General features: G+C 34.0%; 7 non-coding genes across 7 annotated transcripts; all 7 read right to left on the reverse strand.

Moving 5' to 3' along the window:
• Positions 1-4,177: 4,177 nt before the first annotated feature.
• TRNAI-AAU (transfer RNA isoleucine (anticodon AAU)) lies at positions 4,178-4,251 on the reverse strand. Its single transcript has one exon. It is a non-coding gene; the product is annotated as a tRNA-Ile (tRNA).
• Positions 4,252-5,039: 788 nt separating this feature from the next.
• On the reverse strand, positions 5,040-5,113 carry TRNAI-AAU (transfer RNA isoleucine (anticodon AAU)). Its single transcript has one exon. It is a non-coding gene; the product is annotated as a tRNA-Ile (tRNA).
• A 789-nt stretch (positions 5,114-5,902) lies between these two features.
• Positions 5,903-5,976, reverse strand: TRNAI-AAU (transfer RNA isoleucine (anticodon AAU)). The gene has a single exon. It is a non-coding gene; the product is annotated as a tRNA-Ile (tRNA).
• Positions 5,977-9,345: 3,369 nt separating this feature from the next.
• Positions 9,346-9,419, reverse strand: TRNAI-AAU (transfer RNA isoleucine (anticodon AAU)). Its single transcript has one exon. It is a non-coding gene; the product is annotated as a tRNA-Ile (tRNA).
• Positions 9,420-10,208: 789 nt separating this feature from the next.
• Positions 10,209-10,282, reverse strand: TRNAI-AAU (transfer RNA isoleucine (anticodon AAU)). Its single transcript has one exon. It is a non-coding gene; the product is annotated as a tRNA-Ile (tRNA).
• Positions 10,283-11,070: 788 nt separating this feature from the next.
• Positions 11,071-11,144, reverse strand: TRNAI-AAU (transfer RNA isoleucine (anticodon AAU)). Its single transcript has one exon. It is a non-coding gene; the product is annotated as a tRNA-Ile (tRNA).
• A 789-nt stretch (positions 11,145-11,933) lies between these two features.
• TRNAI-AAU (transfer RNA isoleucine (anticodon AAU)) lies at positions 11,934-12,007 on the reverse strand. The gene has a single exon. It is a non-coding gene; the product is annotated as a tRNA-Ile (tRNA).
• Positions 12,008-14,080: the final 2,073 nt, after the last annotated feature.

The raw sequence follows: 14,080 nt of genomic DNA on the forward strand, positions 1-14,080 counted from the left end.
TGGAAAGCTTAATTTCAGAGGTTTACCATGAAGTTATACTTATATAATATCAACATGAAGAAACTAATATGACTCTAAAAAAATTACAATACAAAAGAGATTTTCATACTTAGTGTTAGAACTTAGAACCATTAATGTTTTTTTCCATGTGTTTTAGCAATAAATAACAATTCATCACCTATATGCAATTGATTCATCTAATCATTCTATCAGCTTCCCCTCAAAGGAAATATAGACATACACATGATACAGAAGAAAATACATCTAATTTTAACATTAAAGGAGCATCAAGTATTGGCTTGGAGACTGATTGAAGGTATGTCCTTGGCATTTTTAACTTTATGCTCTAAAGACTAAACTAATAGGCTCAATAAATATATAGCATACCATTGAAGAAATAGCAGATGATGAAGTGCTATCGATTGTTAACCCGGGATAGTTGGAAAGCTTATATTCAGCTGTTTACATTCATACTATCTTTATATTTAATCAACAAGACAAAACAAAAATGACCTCAATAAATTGCAATAAATAGAAGATTTAGTTACTTGGCGTTAGAACTTAGAACCATTAATAGATATTCCAGGAGCTTTCAGAATAATAATTAATTCTACAACTATATCAAATGTATTCATCCAATCCTTCAAGCAGGGTTTGATCCAAGGTGATAAACAGTCAAAAATTAGACACAAGAAAAATTAATCTTTTTACAAACAATTAAACTCGGCCTGTACAGGGATTGAACCTGTGACCTTGGCGTTATTAGCACCACGCTCTAACCATCTGAGCTAACAGGCCGTTTTGCACAAATTCCTGGAAGTCCAGCATATGAAGAAGTGCTAATGATAGTTAACCCGGGAGATTTGGAAAGCTTAATTTCAGAGGTTTACCATGAAGTTATACTTATATAATATCAACATGAAGAAACTAATATGACTCTAAAAAAATTACAATACAAAAGAGATTTTCATACTTAGTGTTAGAACTTAGAACCATTAATGTTTTTTCCATGTGTTTTAGCAATAAATAACAATTCATCACCTACATGCAATTGATTCATTTAATCATTCTATTAGCTTCCCCTCAAAGAAAATATAGAGATACACATGATACAGAAGAAAATACATCTATTTTCAACATTAAAGGAGCATCAAGTATTGGCTAGGAGATTGATTGAAAGTATGTCCTTGGCATTTTTAACTTTATGCTCTAAAGACTAAACTAATAGGCTCACTAAATATATAGCATGCTATTGAAGAAATAGCAGATGATGAAGTGCTACTGATTGTTAAGCCGGGATAATTGGAAAGCTTATATTCAGCTGTTTACATTCATACTATCTTTATATTTCATCAACAAGACAAAACAAAAATGACCTCAATAAATTGCAATAAATAAGAGATTTAGTTACTTGGCGTTAGAACTTAGAACCATTAATAGATATTTCAGGAGCTTTCAGAATAATAATTAATTCTACAACTATATTAAATGTATTCATCCAATCCTCCAAGCAGCGTTTGATCCAAGGTGATGAACAGTCAAAAATGAGACACAAGAAAAATTAATCTTTTTTCAAACAATTAAACTCGGCCTGTACAGGGATTGAACCTGTGACCTTGGCGTTATTAGCACCACGCTCTAACCATCTGAGCTAACAGGCCGTTTAGCACTAATTCCTGGAAGTCCAGCATATGAAGAAGTGCTAATGATAGTTAACCCGGGAGATTTGGAAAGCTTAATTTCAGAGGTTTACCATGAAGTTATACTTATATAATATCAACATGAAGAAACTAATATGACTCTAAAAAAATTACAATACAAAAGAGATTTTCATACTTAGTGTTAGAACTTAGAACCATTAATGTTTTTTTCCATGTGTTTTAGCAATAAATAACAATTCATCACCTATATGCAATTGATTCATCTAATCATTCTATCAGCTTCCCCTCAAAGGAAATATAGACATACACATGATACAGAAGAAAATACATCTAATTTTAACATTAAAGGAGCATCAAGTATTGGCTTGGAGACTGATTGAAGGTATGTCCTTGGCATTTTTAACTTTATGCTCTAAAGACTAAACTAATAGGCTCAATAAATATATAGCATACCATTGAAGAAATAGCAGATGATGAAGTGCTATCGATTGTTAACCCGGGATAGTTGGAAAGCTTATATTCAGCTGTTTACATTCATACTATCTTTATATTTAATCAACAAGACAAAACAAAAATGACCTCAATAAATTGCAATAAATAGAAGATTTAGTTACTTGGCGTTAGAACTTAGAACCATTAATAGATATTCCAGGAGCTTTCAGAATAATAATTAATTCTACAACTATATCAAATGTATTCATCCAATCCTTCAAGCAGGGTTTGATCCAAGGTGATAAACAGTCAAAAATTAGACACAAGAAAAATTAATCTTTTTACAAACAATTAAACTCGGCCTGTACAGGGATTGAACCTGTGACCTTGGCGTTATTAGCACCACGCTCTAACCATCTGAGCTAACAGGCCGTTTTGCACAAATTCCTGGAAGTCCAGCATATGAAGAAGTGCTAATGATAGTTAACCCGGGAGATTTGGAAAGCTTAATTTCAGAGGTTTACCATGAAGTTATACTTATATAATATCAACATGAAGAAACTAATATGACTCTAAAAAAATTACAATACAAAAGAGATTTTCATACTTAGTGTTAGAACTTAGAACCATTAATGTTTTTTCCATGTGTTTTAGCAATAAATAACAATTCATCACCTACATGCAATTGATTCATTTAATCATTCTATTAGCTTCCCCTCAAAGAAAATATAGAGATACACATGATACAGAAGAAAATACATCTATTTTCAACATTAAAGGAGCATCAAGTATTGGCTAGGAGATTGATTGAAAGTATGTCCTTGGCATTTTTAACTTTATGCTCTAAAGACTAAACTAATAGGCTCACTAAATATATAGCATGCTATTGAAGAAATAGCAGATGATGAAGTGCTACTGATTGTTAAGCCGGGATAATTGGAAAGCTTATATTCAGCTGTTTACATTCATACTATCTTTATATTTCATCAACAAGACAAAACAAAAATGACCTCAATAAATTGCAATAAATAAGAGATTTAGTTACTTGGCGTTAGAACTTAGAACCATTAATAGATATTTCAGGAGCTTTCAGAATAATAATTAATTCTACAACTATATTAAATGTATTCATCCAATCCTCCAAGCAGCGTTTGATCCAAGGTGATGAACAGTCAAAAATGAGACACAAGAAAAATTAATCTTTTTTCAAACAATTAAACTTGGCCTGTACAGGGATCGAACCTGTGACCTTGGCTTTATTAGCACCACGCTCTAACCATCTGAGCTAACAGGCCATTTTGCACAATTTCCTGGAAGTCCAGCATATGAAGAAGTGCTAATGATAGTTAACCCGGGAGATTTGGAAAGCTTAATTTCAGAGGTTTACCATGAAGTTATAAATATATATTATCAACATGAAGAAACTAATATGACTTTAAAAAAATTACAATACAAAAGAGATGTTCATACTTAGTGTTAGAACTTAGAACCATTAATGTTTTTTCCATGTGTTTTAGCAATAAATAACAATTCATCACCTATATGCAATTGATTCATTTAATCATTCTATCAGCTTCCCCTCAAAGGAAATATAGAGATACACATGATACAGAAGAAAATACATCTATTTTCAACATTAAAGGAGCATCAAGTATTGGCTTGGAGACTGATTGAAATTATGTCCTTGGCATTTTTTAAATTTTGCTCTAAAGACTAAACTAATAGGCTCACTAAATATATAGCATACTATTGAAGAAATAGCAGATGATGAAGTGCTACTGATTGTTAACCCGGGATAGTTGGAAAGCTTATATTCAGCTGTTTACATTCATACTATCTTTATATTTCATCTACAAGACAAAACAAAAATTACCTCAATAAATTGCAATAAATAAGAGTTTAAGTTACTTGGCGTTAGAACTTAGAACCATTAATAGATATTCCAGGAGCTTTCAGAATAATAATTAATTCTACAACTATATCAAATGTATTCATCCAATCCATCAAGCAGTGTTTGATCCAAGGTGATAAACAGTCAAAAATGAGACACAAGAAAAATTAATCTCTTTTCAAACAATTAAACTTGGCCTGTACAGGGATCGAACCTGTGACCTTGGCGTTATTAGCACCACGCTCTAACCATCTGAGCTAACAGGCCGTTTTGCACAATTTCCTGGAAGTCCAGCATATGAAGAAGTGCTAATGATAGTTAACCCGGGAGATTTGGAAAGCTTAATTTCAGAGGTTTACCATGAAGTTATAAATATATAATATCAACATGAAGAAACTAATATGACTTTAAAAAAATTACAATACAAAAGAGATGTTCATACTTAGTGTTAGAACTTAGAACCATTAATGTTTTTTCCATGTGTTTTAGCAATAAATAACAATTCATCACCTATATGCAATTGATTCATCTAATCATTCTATCAGCTTCCCCTCAAAGGAAATATAGACATACACATGATACAGAAGAAAATACATCTATTTTCAACATTAAAGGAGCATCAAGTATTGGCTTGGAGACTGATGGAAGGTATGTCCTTGGCATTTTTAACTTTATGCTCTAAAGACTAAACTAATAGGCTCAATAAATATATAGCATACCATTGAAGAAATAGCAGATGATGAAGTGCTATCGATTGTTAACCCGGGATAGTTGGAAAGCTTATATTCAGCTGTTTACATTCATACTATCTTTATATTTCATCAACAAGACAAAACAAAAATGACCTTAATAAATTGCAATAAATAGAAGATTTAGTTACTTGGCGTTAGAACTTAGAACCATTAATAGATATTCCAGGAGCTTTCAGAATAATAATTAATTCAACAACTATATCAAATGTATTTATCCAATCCTTCAAGCAGTGTTTGATCCAAGGTGATAAACAGTCAAAATGAGACACAAGAAAAATTAATCTTTTTTCAAACAATTAAACTTGGCCTGTACAGGGATCGAACCTGTGACCTTGGCGTTATTAGCACCACGCTCTAACCATCTGAGCTAACAGGCCGTTTTGCACAATTTCCTGGAAGTCCAGCATATGAAGAAGTGCTAATGATAGTTATCCCGGGAGATTTGGAAAGCTTAATTTCAGAGGTTTACCATGAAGTTATAAATATATAATATCAACATGAAGAAACTAATATGACTTTAAAAAAATTACAATACAAAAGAGATGTTCATACTTAGTGTTAGAACTTAGAACCATTAATGTTTTTTCCATGTGTTTTAGCAATAAATAACAATTCATCACCTATATGCAATTGATTCATTTAATCATTCTATCAGCTTCCCCTCAAAGGAAATATAGAGATACACATGATACAGAAGAAAATACATCTATTTTCAACATTAAAGGAGCATCAAGTATTGGCTTGGAGACTGATTGAAAATATGTCCTTGCTATTTTTAACTTTATGCTCTAAAGACTAAACTAATAGGCTCACTAAATATATAGCATGCTATTGAAGAAATAGCAGATGATGAAGTGCTACTGATTGTTAACCCGGGATAATTGGAAAGCTTATATTCAGCTGTTTACATTCATACTATCTTTATATTTCATCAACAAGACAAAACAAAAATGACCTCAATAAATTGCAATAAATAAGAGATTACGTTACTTGGCGTTAGAACTTAGAACCATTAATAGATATTCCAGGAGCTTTCAGAATAATAATTAATTCTACAACTATATCAAATGTATTTATCCAATCCTTCAAGCAGTGTTTGATCCAAGGTGATAAACAGTCAAAAATGAGACACAAGAAAAATTAATCTTTTTTCAAACAATTAAACTTGGCCTGTACAGGGATCGAACCTGTGACCTTGGCGTTATTAGCACCACGCTCTAACCATCTGAGCTAACAGGCCATTTTGCACACTTTCCTGGAAGTCCAGCATATGAAGAAGTGCTAATGATAGTTAACCCGGGAGATTTGGAAAGCTTAATTTCAGAGGTTTACCATGAAGTTATAAATATATATTATCAACATGAAGAAACTAATATGACTTTAAAAAAATTACAATACAAAAGAGATGTTCATACTTAGTGTTAGAACTTAGAACCATTAATGTTTTTTCCATGTGTTTTAGCAATTAATAACAATTCATCACCTATATGCAATTGATTCATTTAATCATTCTATCAGCTTCCCCTCAAGGGAAATATAGAGATACACATGATACAGAAGAAAATACATCTATTTTCAACATTAAAGGAGCATCAAGTATTGGCTAGGAGATTGATTGAAAGTATGTCCTTGGCATTTTTAACTTTATGCTCTAAAGACTAAACTAATAGGCTCAATAAATATATAGCATACCATTGAAGAAATAGCAGATGATGAAGTTCTATCGATTGTTAACCAGGGATAGTTGGAAAGCTTATATTCAGCTGTTTACATTCATACTATCTTTATATTTCATCTACAAGACAAAACAAAAATGACCTCAATAAATTGCAATAAATAAGAGTTTAAGTTACTTGGCGTTAGAACTTAGAACCATTAATAGATATTCCAGGAGCTTTCAGAATAATAATTAATTCTACAACTATATCAAATGTATTTATCCAATCCTTCAAGCAGTGTTTGATCCACGGTGATAAACAGTCAAAAATGAGACACAAGAAAAATTAACCTTTTTTCAAACAATAAAACTTGGCCTGTACAGGGATCGAACCTGTGACCTTGGCGTTATTAGCACCACGCTCTAACCATCTGAGCTAACAGGCAGTTTTGCACAATTTCCTGGAAGTCCAGCATATGAAGAAGTGCTAATGATAGTTAACCTGGGAGATTTGGAAAGCTTAATTTCAGAGGTTTACCATGAAGTTATAAATATATAATATCAACATGAAGAAACTAATATGACTTTAAAAAAATTACAATACAAAAGAGATGTTCATACTTAGTGTTAGAACTTAGAACCATTAATGTTTTTTCCATGTGTTTTAGCAATAAATAACAATTCATCACCTATATGCAATTGATTCATTTATTCATTCTATCAGCTTCCCCTCAAAGGAAATATAGAGATACACATGATACAGAAGAAAATACATCTATTTTCAACATTAAAGGAGCATCAAGTATTAGCTTGGAGACTGATTGAAAATATGTCCTTGCTATTTTTAACTTTTTGCTCTAAAGACTAAACTAATAGGCTCAATAAATATATAGCATACCATTGAAGAAATAGCAGATGATGAAGTGCTATCGATTGTTAACCCGGGATAGTTGGAAAGCTTATATTCAGCTGTTTCCATTCATACTATCTTTATATTTCATCAACAAGACAAAACAAAAATGACCTCAATAAATTGCAATAAATAGAAGATTTAGTTACTTGGCGTTAGAACTTAGAACCATTAATAGATATTCCAGGAGCTTTCAGAATAATAATTAATTCTACAACTATATCAAATGTATTCATCCAATCATTCAAGCAGCGTTTGATCCAAGGTGATAAACAGTCAAGAATGAAACACAAGAAAAATTACTCTTTTATCAAACTTGGCCTGTACAGGGATCGAACCTGTGACCTTGGCGTTATTAGCACCACGCTCTAACCATCTGAGCTAACAAGTCATTTTGCCCAAATTCCTGGAAGTCCAGCATGTGAAGAACTGCTAATGATAGTTAACCCGGGAGATTTGGATAGCTGAATTTCAGAGGTTTACCATGAAATTATAAATATATAATATCAACATGAAGAAACTAATATGACTTTAAAAAAATTGCAATACAAAAGAGATTTTCATACTTAGTGTTAGAACTTAGAACCATTAATGTTTTTCCATGTGTTTTAGCAATAAATAACAATTCATCACCTATATGCAATTGATTCATTTAATCATTCTATCAGCTTCCCCTCAAAGGAAATATAGAGATACACATGATACAGAAGAAAATACATCTATTTTCAACATTAAAGGAGCATCAAGTATTGGCTAGGAGATTGATTGAATGTATGTCCTTGGCATTTTTAACTTTATGCTCTAAAGACTAAACTAATAGGCTCAATAAATATATAGCATACCATTGAAGAAATAGCAGATGATGAAGTTCTATCGATTGTTAACCCGGAATAGTTGGAAAGCTTATATTCAGCTGTTTACATTCATACTATCTTTATATTTCATCAACAAGACAAAACAAAAATGACCTCAATAAATTGCAATAAATAAGAGTTTAAGTTACTTGGCGTTAGAACTTAGAACCATTAATAGATATTCCAGGAGCTTTCAGAATAATAATTAATTCAACAACTATATCAAATGTATTCATCCAATCCTTCAAGCAGTGTTTGATCCAAGGTGATAAACAGTCAAAAATTAGACACAAGAAAAATTACTCTTTTTTCAAACAATTAAACTTGGCCTGTACAGGGATCGAACCTGTGACCTTGGCGTTATTACCACCACGCCCTAACCATCTGAGCTATGAGGCCGTTTAGCACAAATTCCTGGAAGTCCAGCATATGAAGAAGTGCTAATGATAGTTAACCCGGGAGATTTGGAAAGCTTAATTTCAGAGGTTTACCATGAAATTATAAATATATAATATCAACATGAAGAAACTAATATGACTTTAAAAAAATTACAATACAAAAGAGATTTTCATACTTAGTGTTAGAACTTAGAACCATTAATGTTTTTTCCATGTGTTTTAGCAATAAATAACAATTCATCACCTATATGCAATTGATTCATTTAATCATTCTATCAGCTTCCCCTCAAAGGAAATATAGAGATACACATGATACAGAAGAAAATACATCTATGTTCAACATTAAAGGAGCATCAAGTATTGGCTAGGAGATTGATTGAAAGTATGTCCTTGGCATTTTTAACTTTATGCTCTAAAGACTAAACTAATAGGCTCAATAAATATATAGCATACCATTGAAGAAATAGCAGATGATGAAGTTCTATCGATTGTTAACCCGGGATAGTTGGAAAGCTTATATTCAGCTGTTTACATTCATACTATCTTTATATTTCATCAACAAGACAAAACAAAAATGACCTCAATAAATTGCAATAAATAAGAGTTTAAGTTACTTGGCGTTAGAACTTAGAACCATTAATAGATATTCCAGGAGCTTTCAGAATAATAATTAATTCTACAACTATATCAAATGTATTTATCCAATCCTTCAAGCAGTGTTTGATCCAAGGTAATAAACAGTCAAAAATGAGACACAAGAAAAATTTATCTTTTTTCAAACAATTAAACTTGGCCTGTACAGGGATCGAACCTGTGACCTTGGCGTTATTAGCACCACGCTCTAACCATCTGAGCTAACAGGCCGTTTTGCACAACTTCCTGGAAGTCCAGCATATGAAGAAGTGATAATAATAGTTAACCTGGGAGATTTGGAAAGCTTAATTTCAGAGGTTTACCATGAAGTTATAAATATATAATATCAACATGAAGAAACTAATATGACTTTAAAAAAATTACAATACAAAAGAGATGTTCATACTTAGTGTTAGAACTTAGAACCATTAATGTTTTTTCCATGTGTTTTAGCAATAAATAACAATTCATCACCTATATGCGATTGATTCATTTAATCATTCTATCAGCTTCCCCTCAAAGGAAATATAGAGATACACATGATACAGAAGAAAATACATCTATTTTCAACATTAAAGGAGCATCAAGTATTGGCTTGGAGACTGATTGAAAATATGTCCTTGCTATTTTTAACTTTTTGCTCTAAAGACTAAACTAATAGGCTCACTAAATATATAGCATACTATTGAAGAAATAGCAGATGATGAAGTGCTACTGATTGTTAACCCGGGATAGTTGGAAAGCTTATATTCAGCTGTTTACATTCATACTATCTTTATATTTCATCAACAAGACAAAACAAAAATGACCTCAATGAATTGCAATAAAGAAGAGATTTAGTTACTTGGAGTTAGAACTTAGAACCATTAATAGATATTCCAGGAGCTTTCAGAATAATAATTAATTCTACAACTATATCAAATGTATTCATCCAATCCTTCAAGCAGTGTTTGATCCAAGGTGATAAACAGTCAAAAATGAGACACAAGAAAAATTAATCTTTTTTCAAACAATTAAACTTGGCCTGTACAGGGATCGAACCTGTGACCTTGGCGTTATTAGCACCACGCTCTAACCATCTGAGCTAACAGGCCGTTTTGCACAATTTCCTGGAAGTCCAGCATATGAAGAAGTGCTAATGATAGTTAACCCGGGAGATTTGGAAAGCTTAATTTCAGAGGTTTACCATGAAGTTATAAATATATAATATCAACATGAAGAAACTAATATGACTTTAAAAAAATTACAATACAAAAGAGATGTTCATACTTAGTGTTAGAACTTAGAACCATTAATGTTTTTTCCATGTGTTTTAGCAATACATAACAATTCATCACCTATATGCAATTGATTCATTTAATCATTCTATCAGCTTCCCCTCAAAGGAAATATAGAGATACACATGATACAGAAGAAAATACATCTATTTTCAACATTAAAGGAGCATCAAGTATTGGCTAGGAGATTGATTGAAAGTATGTCCTTGGCATTTTTAACTTTATGCTCTAAAGACTAAACTAATAGGCTCAATAAATATATAGCATACCATTGAAGAAATAGCAGATGATGAAGTTCTATCGATTGTTAACCCGGGATAGTTGGAAAGCTTATATTCAGCTGTTTACATTCATACTATCTTTATATTTCATCTACAAGACAAAACAAAAATGACCTCAATAAATTGCAATAAATAAGAGTTTAAGTTACTTGGCGTTAGAACTTAGAACCATTAATAGATATTCCAGGAGCTTTCAGAATAATAATTAATTCTACAACTATATCAAATGTATTTATCCAATCCTTCAAGCAGTGTTTGATCCAAGGTGATAAACAGTCAAAATGAGACACAAGAAAAATTAATCTTTTTTCAAACAATTAAACTTGGCCTGTACAGGGATCGAACCTGTGACCTTGGCGTTATTAGCACCACGCTCTAACCATCTGAGCTAACAGGCCGTTTTGCACAATTTCCTGGAAGTCCAGCATATGAAGAAGTGCTAATGATAGTTGACCCGGGAGATTTGGAAAGCTTAATTTCAGAGGTTTACCATGAAGTTATAAATATATAATATCAACATGAAGAAACTAATATGACTTTAAAAAAATTACAATACAAAAGAGATGTTCATACTTAGTGTTAGAACTTAGAACCATTAATGTTTGTTCCATGTGTTTTAGCAATAAATAACAATTCATCACCTATATGCAATTGATTCATTTAATCATTCTATCAGCTTCCCCTCAAAGGAAATATAGAGATACACATGATACAGAAGAAAATACATCTATTTTCAACATTAAAGGAGCATCAAGTATTGGCTTGGAGACTGATTGAAAATATGTCCTTGCTATTTTTAACTTTATGCTCTAAAGACTAAACTAATAGGCTCACTAAATATATAGCATGCTATTGAAGAAATAGCAGATGATGAAGTGCTACTGATTGTTAACCCGGGATAATTGGAAAGCTTATATTCAGCTGTTTACATTCATACTATCTTTATATTTCATCAACAAGACAAAACAAAAATGACCTCAATAAATTGCAATAAATAAGAGATTAAGTTACTTGGCGTTAGAACTTAGAACCATTAATAGATATTCCAGGAGCTTTCAGAATAATAATTAATTCTACAACTATATCAAATGTATTTATCCAATCCTTCAAGCAGTGTTTGATCCAAGGTGATAAACAGTCAAAAATGAGACACACGAAAAATTAATCTTTTTTCAAACAATTAAACTTGGCCTGTACAGGGATCGAACCTGTGACCTTGGCGTTATTAGCACCACGCTCTAACCATCTGAGCTAACAGGCCATTTTGCACATTTTCCTGGAAGTCCAGCATATGAAGAAGTGCTAATGATAGTTAACCCGGGAGATTTGGAAAGCTTAATTTCAGAGGTTTACCATGAAGTTATAAATATATATTATCAACATGAAGAAACTAATATGACTTTAAAAAAATTACAATACAAAAGAGATGTTCATACTTAGTGTTAGAACTTAGAACCATTAATGTTTTTTCCATGTGTTTTAGCAATAAATAACAATATGGCTGAGATACCCGCCACCCCCTCTCAACCCAATCCCCAAAGGAGGGAAACAGGAAACAGTTCTTGAAGTTTTTTGGAAGAGGGAGGGAGTGACCCTCCCGGCCGTATTTATTAAAACAAAATTAAAACATTAAATCAACAGTTTCATATTAATGTACAATTTCATTACCACATTGCGATGTTTGGCTAACCTTAACAGATTCTCTAATACAGAGGTTCTCCTAGCCGAACTAACATCCTACAAACATTTACTTGAAATTATGAAATTGTACATCCTAACGTTTAAGGGCCAACGGCAAGGTCGTAACCGGTGTCAAGATCCCTAACCAGAAATACCCCCCCCACTTGTGAGGGGCGACAGCACTGAGGCGTACCTCAAGTGCAACTACCAATTTCCCTTGACTTGACGGGGGCACCAATAAAACTCAACGCCACTTAAAGGTCGTTCGAGGACTCGTGTGAGGTATCTAGAAGGTAGCGTAGACCCCCCCCCCCAAACCCCGCACAACTTACCACATCTGCTGTCGCAGACGTCACTGGCCCCGGGAAATTCCCCAGGAGGGGGCTGTAACCCCTCCTACACAGGAAGGGGCCTTGACCGCCTTTCCTTTTCTTTCGGCGACCCATCCTTAGAAGGGACCGCCTCCCCGTTGAGGGGCCAATGGCCACCTCTCCCGAGCGCTCCCATCCGTGTTGGGTGACGCCCACTCATAGGGATCTTCCAATTAGTGCTCACCGATCATGACCTTATATAAAGACCATGACCAAAATAAATACGACAATGCTAACAAACCTACCAAACTAAAATACATCGGCTACTATGACCGTATTAAAAGCATGCTTATAAATGAACACTAAAGCCGAATTTCTTTAATCACAAAACATAAATGAAATAGACCATTCTTTATTACACACTCAAAATCAACATGATAATACCACAACCTGTAAACGAAATTAGAATTATCCATCAACTTTTATTCAAAACAACTGGCTGTCTTCAGGGGCTGGTGGGTGGGTCAAAATTGGCTCTTCGTTCCGTCTCGAGCTCACGTGCAGCGAGGAGGTGCAGCTTCAGAGCACAGGAACAAGAGGATGCCTTCTGGTCTTGCGTCCCCTTTTATCCGTCTTCAGGGCGGGCGTAAACCCGCCCCTGCCTGCCCGGAGTGCGTGGCCAGCCGCGTCAGTGTCTAGGCCAGCCCACTCTAGGGCGGGAAAAAGCGCGCCCCGGCTACGCCGCTTCGGGCATACCAGCCGAGACTCGCCTCCCGCCCAAGATGGCTTCCCGGGGGGATCGTGGTACTCTGCCATACGTGCGGGGGGACCGAGTGGTCGCCCCTTTCCATATGGCTGAGATACCCGCCACCCCCTCTCAACCCAATCCCCAAAGGAGGGAAACAGGAAACAGTTCTTGAAGTTTTTTGGAAGAGGGAGGGAGTGACCCTCCCGGCCGTATTTATTAAAACAAAATTATAACATTAAATCAACAGTTTCATATTAATGTACAATTTCATTACCACATTGCGATGTTTGGCTAACCTTAACAGATTCTCTAATACAGAGGTTCTCCTAGCCGAACTAACATCCTACAAACATTTACTTGAAATTATGAAATTGTACATCCTAACGTTTAAGGGCCAACGGCAAGGTCGTAACCGGTGTCAAGATCCCTAACCAGAAATACCCCCCCCACTTGTGAGGGGCGACAGCACTGAGGCGTACCTCAAGTGCAACTACCAATTTCCCTTGACTTGACGGGGGCACCAATAAAACTCGACGCCACTTAAAGGTCGTTCGAGGACTCGTGTGAGGTATCTAGAAGGTAGCGTAGACCCCCC

Source organism: Lissotriton vulgaris, chromosome 12 (genome assembly GCF_964263255.1).
Source record: "Lissotriton vulgaris chromosome 12, aLisVul1.2, whole genome shotgun sequence".
Taxonomy (NCBI): Eukaryota; Metazoa; Chordata; class Amphibia; order Caudata; family Salamandridae; genus Lissotriton; species Lissotriton vulgaris.